The sequence below is a fragment of the Macaca nemestrina genome, chromosome 12 (assembly GCF_043159975.1).
Source record: "Macaca nemestrina isolate mMacNem1 chromosome 12, mMacNem.hap1, whole genome shotgun sequence".
NCBI classification, from domain to species: Eukaryota; Metazoa; Chordata; class Mammalia; order Primates; family Cercopithecidae; genus Macaca; species Macaca nemestrina.
The window spans coordinates 10304933-10322012 of NC_092136.1; the positions used below are offsets into that span (position 1 = coordinate 10304933).

The 17080-nt window shown below is 57.8% G+C and overlaps 2 protein-coding genes across 5 annotated transcripts in view; one reads left to right on the forward strand and one right to left on the reverse strand.

The window, feature by feature from the left end:
- The window catches only part of LOC105469499 (mono-ADP ribosylhydrolase 1), a 170758-nt gene that overhangs the window by 60798 nt on the left and 92880 nt on the right, over window positions 1-17080 (forward strand). The window lies entirely within an intron of this gene.
- LOC105469498 (fibronectin leucine rich transmembrane protein 1) overlaps window positions 1-17080 on the reverse strand; it is an 83958-nt gene that overhangs the window by 12103 nt on the left and 54775 nt on the right. Inside the window, exon 2 of the mRNA XM_011720565.3 lies at window positions 2183-3172. The gene's annotated coding sequence lies outside the window, so the exon portion shown is untranslated. The remainder of the gene's footprint in view (window positions 1-2182; window positions 3173-17080) is intronic.

The following is a 17080-nucleotide window of genomic DNA, read 5'->3' on the forward strand; positions in this document are numbered from 1 at the left end:
CCCCAGGATGCCATGGTGACCCAGGGTGCCCTTACCACAGCAGCCCAAAGAGGCAAAGGGAAGGGTCTGGATTGTGCCACAGATGGCAGAGGGGTGGCCACAAACCCAGGCCTCAGACTTGATATCCGGAGCTCTCCCCTTCCCAGGTCTCCTACCACCTGTCTCAGCTGCCCAGTGGGACCTCTGTGGCCCCAAAGGGAGACTCTTGGCCGTCCCTACTCACCCCCACTGATATGGATGCTGGCCTGGCACTGCCCAGCCGCGTGTCTGTCTCCAACTATCAGAGGTGAGCCTCACTTTACTACACAGGCCTTTTCCCCTCCCGCCCACCCCACAGATACACACACGGATGGAACTCGCCACTCAGGACCCTGGAATCATGAGATAAAGGACCTCAGTGATTGTCTGCTTTTTGCAGATGAGGAAAATCTGAGGCTCCGCATGGATGAGACGGGGTGGAAACAGAGCCCTCCAGCAGCTTGGGCAGCCTCCCCGCCCATCTCCTGGGGCCTTGGCGCCCAACTCTAACCCTTTCCCAGGGGTTTGGCACAGGGAGGGTGCTGGGGTACAGTGTCCCAACTCCAGTGGGGTCTCACAGGGGCTGCTCTTCTCCACCAGCAGGTCCGCAACCCCTCACGCCTGTGGGCTCACTCACGCCTGTGGGCTCACTTACGCCTGTGGGGCCACTCACGCCTGGGGGGCCACTCATGCCTGTGGGGTCACGCCTGTTAGCGTTAGCAGTAGCTAGCAGGGCTGGGTGCTTGAGTGTTGGGCACGTCAGAATGCTCTCGCCAGCTGGCCACAGCCTGTGTGGAGGGGAGAGGCTGCATCCCCAATGCAGAAAGGGGAGGCACGCAGGGAGGGGCAGACTTATCCAAGGTCACACGCTCACAACCAGAGGGCCAGGCCCCAACCCAGGTCTGTCTGCCCAGAGCGTTTGTTCCTTGCCTCCCTTTGCACAGAGCCACTGAGCAGATCTTCCATGGCAGCAGGCCTGGGGGGCAGCAGCTGCTCCCCTCCAGCTTCGCTACAACCTAGGAATGACCCCCAAGCCCTCCTAGGGACTGGAGGGGCAGTAGGGACCAGGGCTGGGCACTGGGAGAGGAGCAGCTGGGAGCAGAAGGGCTGCAGGGCAGGGGCCCAGCTCAGGCTCAGGCGCGTTCGCGGCCCCGCTGCCGGGCTGGCGCACTTTTATAATAAATAACAGCAAATAGCCCATCCGCAGGGCATCTTTCACGCCGGTGGCTAATAACACGGCTATTAATGCCCCCGCAGACGGCGTGCACGCTGTGCCGCTCTGACGAATGTCCCAGGCCCTGGTGCAATCATAAATCAACCCCTCTCCTGAGGAAGAGCGTGGGAAGTGTCATTTTCCATCTTGGTAATGAATTGGGGCTTCCCTGTCCTGCCCAGGGCACGGTGGCTTAAGGTTGCCTGGGATTTGTGTTTTCCGAGGTGAGGTGCAGCCTCTCCCTCCGGCCTCCGGGGATCCTTGGAGGAGTCAGCTCCACCTCAGTGGGAGGGAGCGCTCACCGCCTGCTGTGTGACCCTTGGGGCACTCGCTGCCCTTCTCTGGGCCTCAGCTGGCTCCTGTAACCAACAAAGAGGCTGAACTGGAAGCCAGCACAGACGATGGCCAAGGGCCAACAGGAGCAGGACCTTGGGCAGTAGCTTTGGATCAACCCCACCCTGGGTCCCTGGCCAGACAGCAGGTAGCAGACCCTGCTACCCAGACAGCAGACCCTGATGTAGACTTGTGGACTCCCTCCCGTTCAAGGGCAGCAGGCACCATGGAAAGTAGCCTAGGTTACCAGAGCTCCTGCCCACCACCCACCAGGCCTCACTGCCACCACCGTTAGGGAGGGGGCTCAAAATGAGATTTCCCCACCCCACTGCAGGGCCATTTACTCCAGGAGAGGCCACGCCGTTACATCCCAGGTCCAGCTGCTGGGTAAAGCCCAGCAGCACAGGGACCACCAGGTGGCAAATGATGCTTATGCCGGCAAGCAGAAGCCGCCAGCTGCGTGAACTGCGTGAGTGGGTGGATGGGATGGAGCTGCAGACCTGTGGAGACCCGTGGAGCTCTGGCCGGGAAAGGGGTCTTTGGAGGGCGGGACCCAGCTGTCTGGGCGCGAGGAACCCTGGGCCACCCTGGAGCCCTTCCCTCATCCTTGGGCCTTACCTCCTTCGTCGCTGCAGCCCAGGAGCCCTCTGGGTCCGACGAGTTGCTGGTCTGAAGGCACACGCCAAAGTCACGAAGCCGCAACTCGGGACACCGTGAGCTCAGATGGCGCTCACATTCCCGGCCCCGTGGTCCTACCAGGCCTTGCACCACTAGGGACACAGACCTCAGACCTGGGGTGACTGGGCAGTGCTGGGGCACCCCAGGGCACAGAGAGGGGATCCGATGCCTCAGTCTTCTGGTCTCCTGGCGTTCAGATGAGGCTGCGGGCCACAGTCAGCAGCATCCTTGGCACCCTAGGCCGCGGGCGCAGCTGGCTTCTCCCTGCAGAGTGAGGGTCCTGCGCACAGGGGGTACAGGGACACCCCTCTGGGCCCCAGGACTCCTGAGGGTGGCCTGAGGGGGTTCCGACTCCCTGTTCGTCGGGCATGCCCTGTGGCCTGGCACCCAGCCCCGAGCAGGGTGGCCTCTGCTGCTTGCTACCTCCACGGCCCTTTTCAACTCTTGCCCTTTTGTCTGAAGGCCGCCACCTCTTCTGAAAGGCCTCTGCGTGGCTTTTGGCTTTTACCCCCTTTTGGTTTACCAAGGCTTTTTTTTTAAATCCCTTTAAGTCACTTGGCAGAATGGGCTGGGTGCAGAGAGCGTTCTTGCATGACAGAGCTGAGAGGGAGCCACTCTCCAAAGGCTCCGTATTCCTGTCACTCAGGCTGCGTCTCCGGGGGGAAGGAGGGGTCCATTACCCCGCTGAGGAGTTCAGATGTTCACGGTGGGGCTGGAGCTGCTGACACGTACAGCTGAGCTGTCAGGCCCCCACATGCCCTTCTTTGGGAAGATGCTTGGGGGGCGAGGGCCTCAGTCCCGCTTGGCTGCTCCTGTTTGTAGAGGTTTCCTTGCTGGGAAGGTAGGGAGGATGGGTTATTCCCGCTTCACCCCCTGGTCTTGTCTTTCCAAAAAGGAATCCATCTTCTCGCCCACTGCCTGCTTCCTTACCTGCCAAAAACAATACCAGTGATTAAGCCCAGAGACATGAGGGACCGCATTGGGACAGCATCCATCAGGGCCACTGGGCTGCAGCCCCCTTTGCTTTGGATCCTGTTTTTTTTTTCTTTTTTGAGATGGAGTCTCACTCTGTCGCCAGGCTAGTGGCGCGATCTCGGCTCACTGTAACCTCTGCCTCCCGGGTTCAGGCGATTCCCCTGCCTCAGCCTCCTGAGTAGCTGGGACTACAGGTGCAAGGCACCACACCTGGCTAATTTTTTTTTTGTATTTTAGAAGAGGTGGGGTTTCACCATGTTGGCCAGGATGATCTTGATCTCCTGACCTCATGATGTGCCTGCCTTGGCCTCCCAAAGTGATGGGATTACAGGCATGAACCACCGCACCCAGCCTGGATCCGGTTTTTTTTTTTGTTTTTTGTTTTTTGTTTTAAATGCCACTTGCCCATGAGCCGGGGAAGGGCCTGGGGTTATTCTCCCCATCTCCTGCCTCTTTCCAAATCCTGACAACAGTTGGCTATGCATAGTGCCCAGCCTTGCAGCTACCTGGTTTTCCCTCCCTGGGGGTGGAAGGACTGGGAAGAGAAAAATGAAGTTTTTTGAGCCCCTGGCCTTGCAGGGCCACCCGCCCAGCCCAGAGCTGGCTCCAATTCCCCCAGCACCTGCTCTTCTTGCTAAATGTCATTCAAAAGCTCCAACTGGACCGCCATGGCCTGGGCTTCCAGAACAAGCACTGCCTTTCCCCACCATGGGAAGCAGAACTGTCAGGGAACTGGGGAAGTTGGGTCTCCATGTTCCTGGCCTCTGTCCGGTGCCCACCCCACTTCCTAGGTGGGGGGTCAGTCCTCAACACCGGCAACCGCCCTCCCCTTCCGCACAGACGGAGGGCAGGGCAGGCTGTTCCAGAATCCAAAACAAAAGCCCGAGCCCTCCCCAGCACCTCTCATTAGTGCGGCATGTGGAAAGGCCGTGGTGCCCTGGTGTCCGTATTCCCCCTGCAGGAGCCCCTCTTTGGAAAAGGGCTTTTATTACACATCTGAGAGTGCTCGCTCTGGTTTGAAATCAGATCCAGATGGGCTCAGCTGCATCTGGGCACTTGTCTTTGTAGGGCCTAAGGTGGCTGATTTGAGAAATGCTTGTTGGAGGCTGTTACAAATAAAAACAGGGATATTGGGGTTCATGTTTTAATAAGCCCAGCACCCAGATAGGGGGTGGCTGCCCACGGGACTCACAGCCTGGCAGGGAAGGCATTCGGGAAGGGTGTGTGCCAGCCAGGTGGTGTGCAGGCTGAGTCTGCTGGGGTGGACAGAGTGGCAGGGGCAGTTTTCTTGGGACAAGCTGCCCTAGGAGAAAGGAGGTTTCAGAGCCAGCAAGCCCCATGGGACATCGATTCTGAATGGCCAGTCCCTGGTGAATACTACAGGTGGGGCACAGGCCCTGGAAGGGGTGCGGTGGGGCTTACGCAGGAGGGAAGATGAGGACAGAGTCCCTGCGTGCGGGGGGGAAGGCGGCCGGCTCCAGCACAAGCCCTTATTGCTATTACCACCCGCGTGATTTCATCCAATTATAAATTGTAATTTCTCCATGAAAGCGAGAGATGGAGAAAGTCCAATGAGGTCATCTGCCTCCCTGGCCGGGGCGCAGAAATTGTTTTATACCAATGGGGGTGGGGCAGGGGCCGCAGGCTTCGGCATTTTGAGAGGATGACGGCCGTGTCCTGGGAGCCTAGAGGCTCCAGCCAGCCGTGGCTGCTGCCTCCCGATAAAGAGAGAAACCACTGAGCTCTGCTTTTGAAATTAAGAACCCAAAAAGGAGGCAAGTTCATCCCACTGGTGTGTTCGCCTCAGACCCTTCCCATAGCTTCTCAGCTTTATCCTGAGAGTGTCCCATAGCTGTCAGGATAGAGGCAATGCTGCTACGGTAGTCTCCAAGGGCCCTGCCCAGCCCACCTGCCGTGTCTGCCACGACTGCCCACTAATGCCCTGAGCTGGCTCCAGCCTGGCCCTTCACTGTACTGTTCCCCTTCTGTAAGAATCCATGCAGACGTCATCCCTCTTTTCCTGCAATGGGCCACCCTCCCCTTGGCTTGTGTGGTCCTGTGAACCATGACAGCAATGACATAGCATGAAAAGAATTGTCTCCCTGGCTTCAAGGGAGGACCTGAGGCTGGATCCCCCAGCGTCTGGCTCAGTGCCTTGCACACAGTTGGTGCTTAATAAATGCACTCAGCGAACTTCCCATCTGCTTCCTCATTTAGAAAACCAAGGCACTAAGTGAGGCTCTTGGTGCCCATCCAGCTTTGTATGTCCTCAGTCCACCTTCCCTGCTGCAGCCCCCACCCCCACCTTCCCTGGGGCCTGCAAAGCCTCCTGGAACCCCAGTGCTGGGATACTGGGCTCCTCGGCGTCTGTGCCCTTGATGAGTGGGGCCTCTCAGGCTTCTGGGGTGTGTATTGGTTTTCCAAGTGAGTCTGGCTGGCAGTGGTTGGGAGGTGTGAGCTCTCCAGCAGCACTGTGGCTCTTCCCTTGTGTGGGTGCATAATGATGATCATTAGTAGCCACCTGCATTCACTGAACCAAAGGAGGCCCAAGAATAAATATGTAAATGCGTGCGCCTGGCAGACACCTCCCGCCAGAGCCACAGCGCCCCCAGTGGCCACCCTCCTGGCTCGAGTGAGTGGAGACCACGCCGTGTGAAGTTAGTGGTTACACTCATCCCCTTGGCCTCCCCTGTTCCCACAGGCTCCAGGTCTGGTCTCCGTGCTCAAAACCAGTAAACCATTTTTTGAGTCAACATCATAAAAGCTTCCATTTTGAGTAAAAGTACTTTGAGATGCTTACACCATTCTACTTTTGTTATCATCAATAACATCACCACTGTATTAAAAGAAATTTGAAAGGAGGGAGAGAACGCCAAGTCCCCAGTCTCACATCTCTGCATTACCCTCTGCATTTTGGCCGAATCTGCCCATACGTATATGCCAGGGGACAATGCACCTTGTCCTTTCCCAGTAATTTCTGCCTTGCCATCTTCCCTGAGCTTGGGAAGACAGCATGGCTAGCAGGTCAGGGAGGACCACCTCCATTGTGTGGACTAAGAAGAGGGAGTGGGACTTGTCCAGGGTTATACAACCTGAAGCAGAGTCAGGGCCTCAAACTCCAGGCCAATTTCCTTCTGGCTACACTACTCCTAGACAGCGCAAGAGAAACAGACCCTCCACCAAACACTGCACTGAGGGGCCCTGGGCTTCTCCTGAGGCTCTCTTGTGTACCCCTCCATCCATACATCCCTCCATCCTTCCATCTCTCCCTCCATTCCTCAATCCCACCATCTCTCAGTACCTCCATCTCACCATTTCTCTATTCATCCATCCATCCATCCATCCATCTATCCATTCATCTCTCCATCCATCCATCCTTCCTTCTCATTTCTCCATTCACCGATCCATCTCTCCATCTGTCAACCCATCCATTCATCTCTCCATCCATCCTTCCATCTGTCTCTCCATTCATCCTTCCATCTCTTCATCCATCCATCCCTCCAATCTATCCATTCATCTCTCCATCCATCCTCCCATCTCTCCATCCTTCCGTCTCTGTATTCATCCTTCCATCCCTCCATCTCTCCATCAATCCATCTATTCACCTCTATCCATCCATCCATCTCTCCATCTTTTCATCCATCCATCCATTTCTCTATCTATCTCTCCATCTGTCCATTCATCCATCCATCTCTCCCTCTCCATCTATCCATTTCTCCATCTTTCCATCTACCCATCTCTCCATCCAGCAAACATATTCTGAATCTAATCATGCTCCAGGCATTGTACAAGACATTGGGGATCCAAAGAGATGCCCCCATCCTCCAGGAGCTCACAGTCCAGTGGGGAGGGCACTGGTTTTCAGAGGGCTACAATCTGAGGCGCACACAGGGCAGTGTGGGAGCCAAGAGCTTTGAAGAAGATGATGCTGTGCTGTAGTTCTGGGGTACTCCCATGTCATGACAATCACATGTGAGCTCAGTGGCCATCCAGAGGGGGGCAGGTCTGGCTGGGTTTTCCCTTGACCACCTGCCTATCTTCCAGAGCCACTGCTCACCCTTGGCCCTCAGGGCTTCCTCCCGAAGTAGAAACGATCCTCAAGCCCTCAGCTTTACAGTTCATAGCTGCCTTAAAGATCAGAGCTCTCCGATGTTAATTCCTATATTAGCAATTAGCCCTCCTGTTTCATTTCAACCTTTGGCTCCTAGGGATGGATTTTTATGTATGTGTCATTAATCAGATGACTGGTATGTGCTGCTAGAAACCCAGGTGGGCTTTATGGCTGGTGACTTAGCGAAGTGGTGTTTTAAATGAACAACATGCCTGCCCCCTCCCTGGGCAGAGCTGCCCTGTGGCAAAGAGGGCAGAGTTTAGATCATTGTAAGCAGGTCAGAGCTGGTGCGAGCTAGGAGACCCAGGATTTTCTTTCATTTTGGACTTCCAGGCTGAGGTCAGCATCTGTATCTGACCTTTATAGATGAAAAGACTCTTTGTGACTCAAACTGGAGTTTGTTCCATGGCTGCTGACTTCCCCCTACCAGGATGGCTGTCCACAGAGCCCGTTCCTTTTTTTCCCATTGCAGAGAGCGGTCTGGGGGCTGCTTATTCCCTCTCTCCCGAGGGCACTGGAGACAGAAGGCTGCGGGCAGGGAGAGCATTGCTGTCTGGGGGCTAGGACCGCTCCTGTAATGGGCTCAGCATGTAGGGAGTGGGACGGGAAGAACATTTCAGGCTGAGGGAACATCCTGTGTGAAGGCTGGAGGGCTTAGTACAATGAGAGGTCAGTGTCCCAGAGCTCTGAGTAGTGGAGGGCTGTGATCCGAGCTGAAGCAGGGCCCGGAACCTGGCTTTGGGGGTGCTCTGAATGCTGCGCTGAGGGGCCTGGTCTTCGTATGAGGGCAGTGGGGAGGCCGTGAGGGTGCCCAGGCATGGAGGAGTGTGACCAGACTTGCAGTTTAGAAAGAGCATTCTCGCTGCTGCATGGAGACCTGGAAGGTGCCCAGGTGCACAGGAGAAGACCAGTGAAAAGCTGGAACCGCACCCTCAGGAAAAGGGGCAGGGACCTGGGCTGGGGACCTCACGCAGTGAGGGGTTGAAGGGAAGGGGCCAACTTGGGAGTCCCCCGGGCTTTACTCCCTGAAGACAGGCCTGGGTGCTGAGTGGGTTCCCACCTCCTTCTCCTCACTGGAGGGCAGCTGAGTGCTCCTGGGAGCACCATCAAGAGAGCCATGGACAGCCGGCTTGCTGTGGGTTCCGAGCCTAGTCCTGATCTGCAGCCCACAGCCCCGGGCCTTAGCAGGAGCAGGAAGGCCTCTGGAGGCTGTGCCTTCTGCTCTGTGAGATGGGCCCACCCCATTCCCTGCCCACTCTCTCCTGGCCCCCAGGCTTGGCACCACTGCATGGCACCCGAGTAGCAGGGTGAGAAGAGGCGGAGGCGAGAGCCTGCTTGTGTGGTGCGAACCCTCCCAGCCTCCGCTCTGCTAATTAAACCATCTCCTGACAAAATCCAGACTTTCAGGGTATTTGCGAGAGTGCGAGCCAGGCCGTGGGTGGCTTCAGGAGTCTGTTCCGCCCGGCCAGCAGGCCTGGGCCTTTGCCAGCGCCCACCCTCAAGATGGCCATCAGAGAAACTCAGCAGGCAGTGCCCAGAGCAGGGCCCTCCAGGGGTGCGGGGCCCACTCGCCCGGGACGGAGCTTCTCTTGCCACGGGACATCTCCCCTTCTTTATTCTCTTCCTTCCTTCCCTTCACACGTGGGCAGCTGTGGCCAGAGGTGGCCTGGGAGTTCACCCATCCCCTGGTGCTGAGTTGGCAGAGAAGCCCAGCAGGCCAAATTGGGCACAGACCGTAGCTACCTGCTGCTCCCTACCTGACCCACTGGACCCAGCAGTCCCTCCCCGCACGGTCTGGGGGGTCTGGAGGCCCAGTTCTGCCAGGCTCAGGGTGCTGCAGAGGGGAGGGCTCCCTAGCTGAAGCCGCTGCCCTCACAGTGCAGCTGAGCAACAGGGGACCTAGAAACGGCTGCCAGCGGCAGGGAGACAGGAGCAGGCAGGCGCCTGAAGAGTCCTCATCCGCCTGGAGTGCTCTTGTGCCTTTGAAATCTCCTCCCAGCAAGGGCAGGCAGGAATTCCTGGGCCCAGACGCTGAGAGAGTCGGTGAGGGGGGGACCAGCAAGGGCCGCTCACACCCACCTCACTGAGGGACAGGCATTGGCTCTCAGCTCTGCGCGGGGAAGCCCTCGAGGGGACGCAGCCGGCAGTGTGCTTGGAGGGGATGGGGACACGGCAGCCCCGCACAGGCCTGCTCTGATGCTCTCAGGGAGGCACACTGCAGCCGGAGCCTGCCCCTTCACAGAGCAACTCTAGGCACAAAAGGAGACAGGGCAGGGTGCGGTGGCTCACACCTGTAATCCCAGCACTTCGGGAGGCTGAGGCAGGCGGATCACTTGAGGTCAGGAGTTTGAGACCAGCCTGGCCAACATGTTGATACCCCCGTCTCTACTAAAAAAAAAAAAAAATTAGCTGGGCGTGGTGGCAGATGCCTGTAATTCCAGCTACTTGGGGGGCTGAGGCAAGAGAATCGCTTGAACCCAGGAGGTGGAGGTTGCAGTGAGCCGAGATCGTGCTGCTGTATTTTAACCTGGACAGCACAGAGAGACAGTCTCAAAAAAAAAAAAAAGGAGGGGACAGGAATGACCGCTTGCCTGCCTGCTCTACCTAGCAGACCTCACTGTGATGCATTGCCCGTGCCCATTAGGGCCTGTGTCCAGCCTAGAGGAAGCTCAGGGGGTGATGAACCTGGCGCCACCAGCCAAGGCCGGAACCTCTTCTTTCAGGAAATTGGCCTGCTTTTGTCGGCAGAACAGTGGCTGTTCGACCCCCTGCCTGCCCGTCACAGTGCTCTTGGCTGCCCCTTGGCCGAGGCAGGTGGTGGAGCCGGCAGGCAGCCCTGGTCCGCTCCTGGCCTCCAGGGTCTGGGCACTCTCACAGCGTCTCCTGGCAGCCTGGCTGTGAAACGGGCCCCGCGCTGGAGCTCTCGAGCGGCAGTTTGAGGCAGCACTGTGCTGACTGCAGCACAACACATCCTGCAGGCTCACGGGCCCCTGGGGGGTGGGGGACCACTGCTGGAGACTCCCCAGGGAGAAAGCTGAGGAGCTGTCAGGGAACCCAGGCTCTGCCCAAGGGCCATCAGCTCCCTTCCTCAGCTACCCCTTCCCCACACCCTCCCCGCAGCCTTGCACTCCACCATTCAGGTCTCGACCCCTGACTTGGAGCCCCTCCTGGCCTATTTCAGGAGCCCCCTGCCCACCTCCTTCCAGGGCTCTGTGCTAGTGCTGGGGGTCCAGCGTGCACCCTCAGGAACTGGCAGCACCTCCCTCCGCCTACTGCATCTAGAAACCCAGCCCTCCTTCTCAGACCTCCGCTGTGAGCTGGGGATTCCAGGCCGCATATGCCATCATCCGAGTTACTCAGGTGCAGCTGGGGGAAGCTGCCTTTCCTTCCAGAAGCATCCACTAGCAACCTTAGTTCACTACTTCGCTCCCACCAGCTCTGCCAGCCTCTGGCCCCCAGGGACAGGTGCCCTCTCACTCAGCTCCCAGCTCTCTGGTTTCCCTGCACCAGCAAGAGCCTGTGCCAGGGGATTTTCTCCCTCTGTGTTGGAAATCTCCCACCCTTCCCTCCTTCCCGTAAACATGCTCTCTGGCCGAGAGCAACGCTTCGCGCTCGGCCCAGGAGGCCAGACTTTGTTAATATTTACAGCGAGTGGCTCAGGAAGCTATTAGCTTCCTTTTCTTGTTGTTAATTGAAAGAGGAGAAAATGGTTGTAACACTTCAAAAGAACTTAAAGCGCAGCCTGAGAGACTAGCTGAATTGGGAGGAATGGGGGAAAAGAGAGAGACTATTTTAAATAAATAAAGCAAGCAAGCCAGCCCACACCTCACACGAGAGTGGAATGTCATTCCTTCCCCATCTTTGCAGACGCCTGGCTTTCCTCTGAGGTTTCCTTAGTGCCTCTCATTGTATATTTTCCTTTTCATTCGGGAGCCTGCCTTAAGGAGAGAAGGAGGAAGAGAAAGGATTCGCAGCACACTTTTGTTAATCACGAGGCTCTTTGAAGCTGCAGCTAACAAGGCCCCTGGTACCTTCGCTCCCGGAGCACACGGGGCTGGGAGACCTGTGGCTACCTCCCCTCCTGGGACACAGGCCACTCCTGGGCCCCCCAACCTGGATGCGACCTCTGGGAAGTGCTTCGGCCTCCATGCCCCTGTGAACCCCAGGCACAGCCAAAGATGCCCTGGTCGTGGGGTGGGGGGTGATTTTCTGAATCCTGGTAGATAGGGGCCAGCATTGAGAGGCCTCTGACCTCTGTGGCCAGCCTCCCTGAACCACTTTTCCCAAAGACAAATGATCCTGCCCACAGCAGCCGCACATTGAGCTTCCGGAGTCTGCCCCATGACGTACGCGACCAAATGGCTCTGCCAGTCACCCTGTGGTTAGGCAGGGGCAGGAAAGGATGACTCAGGAGGCCTTCACTCCAGGAGCCTGCCATTCATTTCTGACTGACAACTGTTTCTTCCTCCAGGAAGCTTCCCTGACCCTTCCTTGTCCCCAGCCTGCTTAACTTTGTTTTTTGGGATTTTTTTTTTTTTTTGTATTTTTTTTTTTTTTAGTAGAGACGGGGTTTCACTGTGTTAGTCAGGATGGTCTCGATCTCCTGACCCCGTGATCCGCCCGCCTCGGCCTCCCAAAGTGCTGGGATTACAGGCGTGAGCCACCGTGCCCGGCCTTTTTTTTTTTTTTAGATGGAGTCTCTGTCACTCAGGCTGGAGCGCAGTGGCACGATCTCAGCTCACTGCAACCTCCGCCTCCCAGGTTCAAGCAGTTCTCTGCCTCAGCCTCCTGAGTAGCTGGGATTACAGGCGCCCGCCACCATGCCTGGCTAACTTTTTTTGTATTTTGAGTAGAGACGGGGTTTCACCATCTTCCAGGTTGGTTTTGAACTCCTGACCTCGTGCTCCACCGGCCTTAGCCTCCCAAAGTGCTGAGATCACAGGCCTGAGCCACCGTGCCCAGCCTAAGTTTTATATTTTTAATAGAGATGGGATTTCACCATGTTGGCCAGGCTGGTCTCAAACTCCTGACCTCAGATGATCTGCCTGGCTTGGCCTCCCGAAGTGCTGGGATTACAGGCGTGAGCCGCCGTGCCCAGCCCCGGCCTGCTTAACTTTGGCCTTTCAGGCTCCCCTGGCACCCTGCTCTCTGTCAGCCGGCTCCTCTCCTGCTGCGGAGCAAGGTGGCTCACTGTACCAGACACAGAGGGACAGCCTGCCCCCAGCTTCTGGTTGCTGCACAGGCTGCATTAATGGAGGAATCAATGGCATATTGAAGGAGGTGATCGCTACACCACCTCCTCCCTCCTTCCACCCTGGTCACGCCAGACTAGAACACTGTTCTGTTCTGGGCACTTAGAGACGCACAGCCACACTACAGAGCAGGCGGCCTAGTGGGTGGGGAGTGACCTTGGCCATGACCAAGAGGGGGTGGGGCTTGTTCAGCCAGTCCGGGAAGAGGGCAGTCTCCTGTCCTTGGCAGAGAAGGAAAACGGACCTGTTCTGGGAGGCCCAAGAACTGGAAGGACTGGGAGGGAAGTACTGGGAGGGATGGAGTTAAGAAAGAAATCTATACCAGGTGGAGATGCCCAAAGGTGGGCCAGGCTGCCCCCACCAGGGGCATCCATACCTAGTCTACATGGCCACTGGCAGAGATGCCAGGCAGTGGTGAGCACGCCAGGTGGAGGCCTGGCTTCCCGGCTCACTCAGCCCTTGCCCTCTCCACCGGGGAGTATAACTGTCTTTTCCCAATGGGCCGTGAGCTTTTAAGGGTAAGGACTGTGTCCTCAGCATGACAACACCAGCAGCTGACTCAATTGAGCTCTAGATGGCCCAGGCACACAGAGCTGAGATGTTGATGTGGATAATAATAATACTAACAACAACAGTAGTGGCCACCCTGTGTTGTGTCCGAGGCAGACACTATTCACACGTCGCCTCACTGAATGCACAGGCACTGTTACTACCATTCCAATTTTCCACCTGAGAAAACAGATAGTCAGGAGCCTGCCCAGGGTCCCACAGGGGTCTGCTCCAGGGCCTGGATGCAAACTCACTCCTCTCTCCACTCTGGGTCCTCACGGCCACACCAGCCACTCCTGTGTGGCCAGGGACTAAAGGTCGGCTCGCACAGCAGGAGGCTGCAAGCCCAGCTCCCTCTGCAGGGTCACAGGGCGCATTAGCAAATTAAAGGCACTGAGAAGTCCTGCGGCAAAGATGCCGATTGAAGTTTGTTCACTCCAGCGGTTACCAACTGACTTTGTCTTTGGTGGCACCTGTTAACCTCCCAGCATTCGTGTCTTCTTCAAACCATGCTTGGGGAGATGCTGAGGGTGTTCATGTACCCGTTTACTCAGGCTTTTGGTAAGGGGCTGCTGTGTGCCAGGCAGGGGCCTGGTGCTGGTGACATGCAGTGGTGAGGACAGGCCTGTCCCTGCCCTGTGCCTCCCTGGTGCCCAGATGGTGGCTAGCACACAGTGGCACACGTGCCTGCAGCAAGTGAGGGCTGAATGAGAGTGGGAGTGGATGGGGCAGAGGAGCCGGGCTGGGCCATGGGAAGCCACTGTCATGGCCATATGTGGTCTCTGAGCCGCCCCCATCTCCTCCCATCGTGTATGCTGTGTCAGGACCTCTGGCCACACCCAACCTCAACCTCTCCAGCGGCATATAGGCCCCTGGGAGGCCCCACCAGCCCTCCATTGGCAGGGTCAGAGCCCTCTGCCCCCACCCCAGGACCCCTGCCTGGCCCAGCATCTCTTCCCTTCCCTTCAGGCCCTGTGTCTCTGGCCTTGACATTCTGATCACATCCACTGGCCTGCCTGGAATACTAATTCTCCCCAGATGAAACCATCCATGTTTAATTTTTTTGAGAGGCAGACAGAAAGACAAGAACGGGGGAGACGTTAGTGGGTAGGAACTGGAGCCGTCTTTGGAGCCCTGAGACTGTGCAGTGACTCCAGCCACTTGGGATGCCACAGCGACCCTAACACAGGCCAAGCTCGGAGGCCAGGAAGGACAGTGGCCTTTTGAATACACCAGAGTGTGCTATGGTCCCGGCTAGGATTGTTTTTTGGGACCCTCAGGAGCTGAGATCACATGGGGATAGAGGGCCGGCAGCCCTGCTGTCCTCCGTGCCACCTGAGAGCCCACCGCCCTCAGTATGCTTCCTGCAGCCCCAGAGAGAGGCCTCGGGACACAGAGAAGAGTGGCCAGATGCTGGGATTGGCCCAGCAGCTGCTCTGGTGCTCCTGCCTTTGGCTGTTCTGGGCCTCAGCAGCCTCCTGGGGGACTGGGGTAGTGGCCCACTGTCAGGAGGGCAGTTGTGGGAAGAACAGGTAAGCCTTGCTGGAGGGGACAGGACAGTGCTAACGGCCGGCGTCCAGGTGGGGAGTTGGGGCCCCTCATGCAACTTCAGCAGCTGCGCCCCTTGGGCCAAGTGTCTTCTGAACATCAGTCTCCTTATCTGTCAGATGGGGGGGATGGTGGCAGCAACATCCTAGGCTGTGGTGAGGACTCCAGGAGGTGCTGTACGAACGCCCAAAGGACTGGCCCAGCTCTCCCTGGGCATGCACCTCAGCTACTGTTCTAACCCACCAGCCCGACCCCACCCCAGCCTTACCCCTGCAGGCTCCTCCCCCACATCCACCTCCCTGGCACCAGCGCAGCCCTGGGGCAAAAGCTACGATGGTGCCACCCGCTCCCCAACCTCCCAGCCTCGCATCCTCATGTCCCCGGAGGAATGAATGAGATTGTAATGGCAGGAAACTTGACAGAAAATGAAACGTGATGAAATCAGCTACATGAATGATGAAATCCAAATCCCAGCCTCCTTCTGAGGCGGGGTGAATGCTGTCCCATGCTCCGCGGGCTGCAGACCCTGCAGTGGAGCCTGCCACTGCCCCTTCCCTTGCCCCAGGAGCTAGAGTCTTAGGCCCCCTCCGCATCCCTCTTCTATCCTCCTCCCATGCCCCCTCCCCATCCTCTCTTCCCTTCTTCTCCCCTCCCTCCTCCCCTCCTCCTCCCATGTCCCTCCCCATCCTCTCTTCCCTCCTCCTCCATCTTCTTCCTCCTCTCCCTCCTCCCATTCCTCCTCCCCTCCCCTTCCCATGCCCCCTCCCCATCCTCTCTTTTCTCCTCCTCCCTCCCTCCTCCCATGTCCCTCCTCGTCTTCTCTTCCCTCCTCCTCCGTCTTCTTCCCTCCCTCCCTCCTGCTCTCCTCCTCCCATGCCCCCTCCCCATCCTCTCTTCTCTCCTCCTCCCCTCCCTCCTCCCTTCCTCCTCCCATGTCCCTCCTCATCTTCTCTTTCCTCCTCCTCCGTCTTCTTCCTCCCCTCCCTCCTCCCCTACTCCTCCCATGCCCCCTATCCTCTTCCCTCCTTCTCCCCCCCTTTTCCCCTTTGTCTTCTCCTCCTCCTCCCATGCCCCCTCCCCATCCTCTTCCCTCCTTCTCAGCCTCCTCCCCTTCATCCTCCCCTCCTCCTCCCATGTCCCTCTCCATCCTCCCCTCCCTCCTCCCCCTTCTCCTAGGTATAGCCAGCAGTCAGTGACCAACTGACCCAGAGGTCAGAGGTCAGTGCTGCAGATTTGCCAGTGCCCCTTGCAGAGCAGACCAAACTGAGACTACCCTGGCTGGTCCTCCCCCTGCCCTCTCCTGCTTTACTTCTTCCCTCAGGGCTCCCTGGGAGTGCAGGGCTGGACCCAACTCAGGCTCTGCTTCTGCAGAGCCCCAGAGACAAACCCCAAGTGCCTGGTGGGGAGACACTGCCACCCCTGCCCCCATTTTAGTCTCGGGACGCCCCTGCCTCAGAGAAGGGGTCTGTTGGTGGCTGGGACAAAGCCTGGCACTGCGCAGTGCTCCAGCTGGGACCCCTCCTGCAGCGATGGCTGGCCACAGCCTCCACTTCCTGCCTCATCCCGCAGCCTCCCGGCCCAGCCACCTGTGAGCGGCAGAGCCCGTCAAGGGAGGGCCGGTGGAAGCAAATGTGGTTATTTGGCCTCCTCCTCCTCCTCCTCCACTTCCGGGGCTGCCTCATAAATTATTATCGACCCACCGCTGCCTGGGCTGGAGGCGAGCTGAGGAAATAAAGCACCGGGCTCAGTAATTGTGCCCTGCTGCCTGAGTTTACTCATTTGTGGCTTTCCTACCCACTAAGAAACGAGACAATAAATAACTGCTGACTATTAGGTCCCAGACGGGAAAAGCACCGCACGATGTGCTTCCCGAGGATGAGCAGAGGCTGGAGACCCACACGCCCGTTGGCCTTTCCCACACCCTCTCACCCTGTGGACTCAGGCTGTTCGGGGCCTGAAACCTGGGGCCTGGGAAGACAGGCAGAGGCTGAGTCCCCAGCCCTGTGGGGAGAGGGTGCATATCTTCCCCTCTGCCAGCCCCATTCTGGAAAGTTCTGGGCTCAGGATGGCACGGCTGTTGAGTCCGGTCACAGGCTTTGTGTTTCCCTTTTGTTACTTGGATGGAGGGCCTTGTCGTAAGTGCTGAAAGAATGAAGACGCCACCTTATCCAGCCCTCTCACTTTACAGGGCGTGGGGGGCAAACTGAGGCTGAGAGAGGTGAATGCCCTGCCCAGGGTCACACAGGGCAGAGCTGGTCTCAACTCCAGCACCATCATCCTCCTCATTCTTTCCCTGGGGGCAGGACACCAATGAGCGGGCACAGAGACTGGCATCAGGGGCCCTTACCCTCCTCTCAGCCCTGCCCCCACAGAACTGGCAGCTTCCCTGATGGCACCATCTCA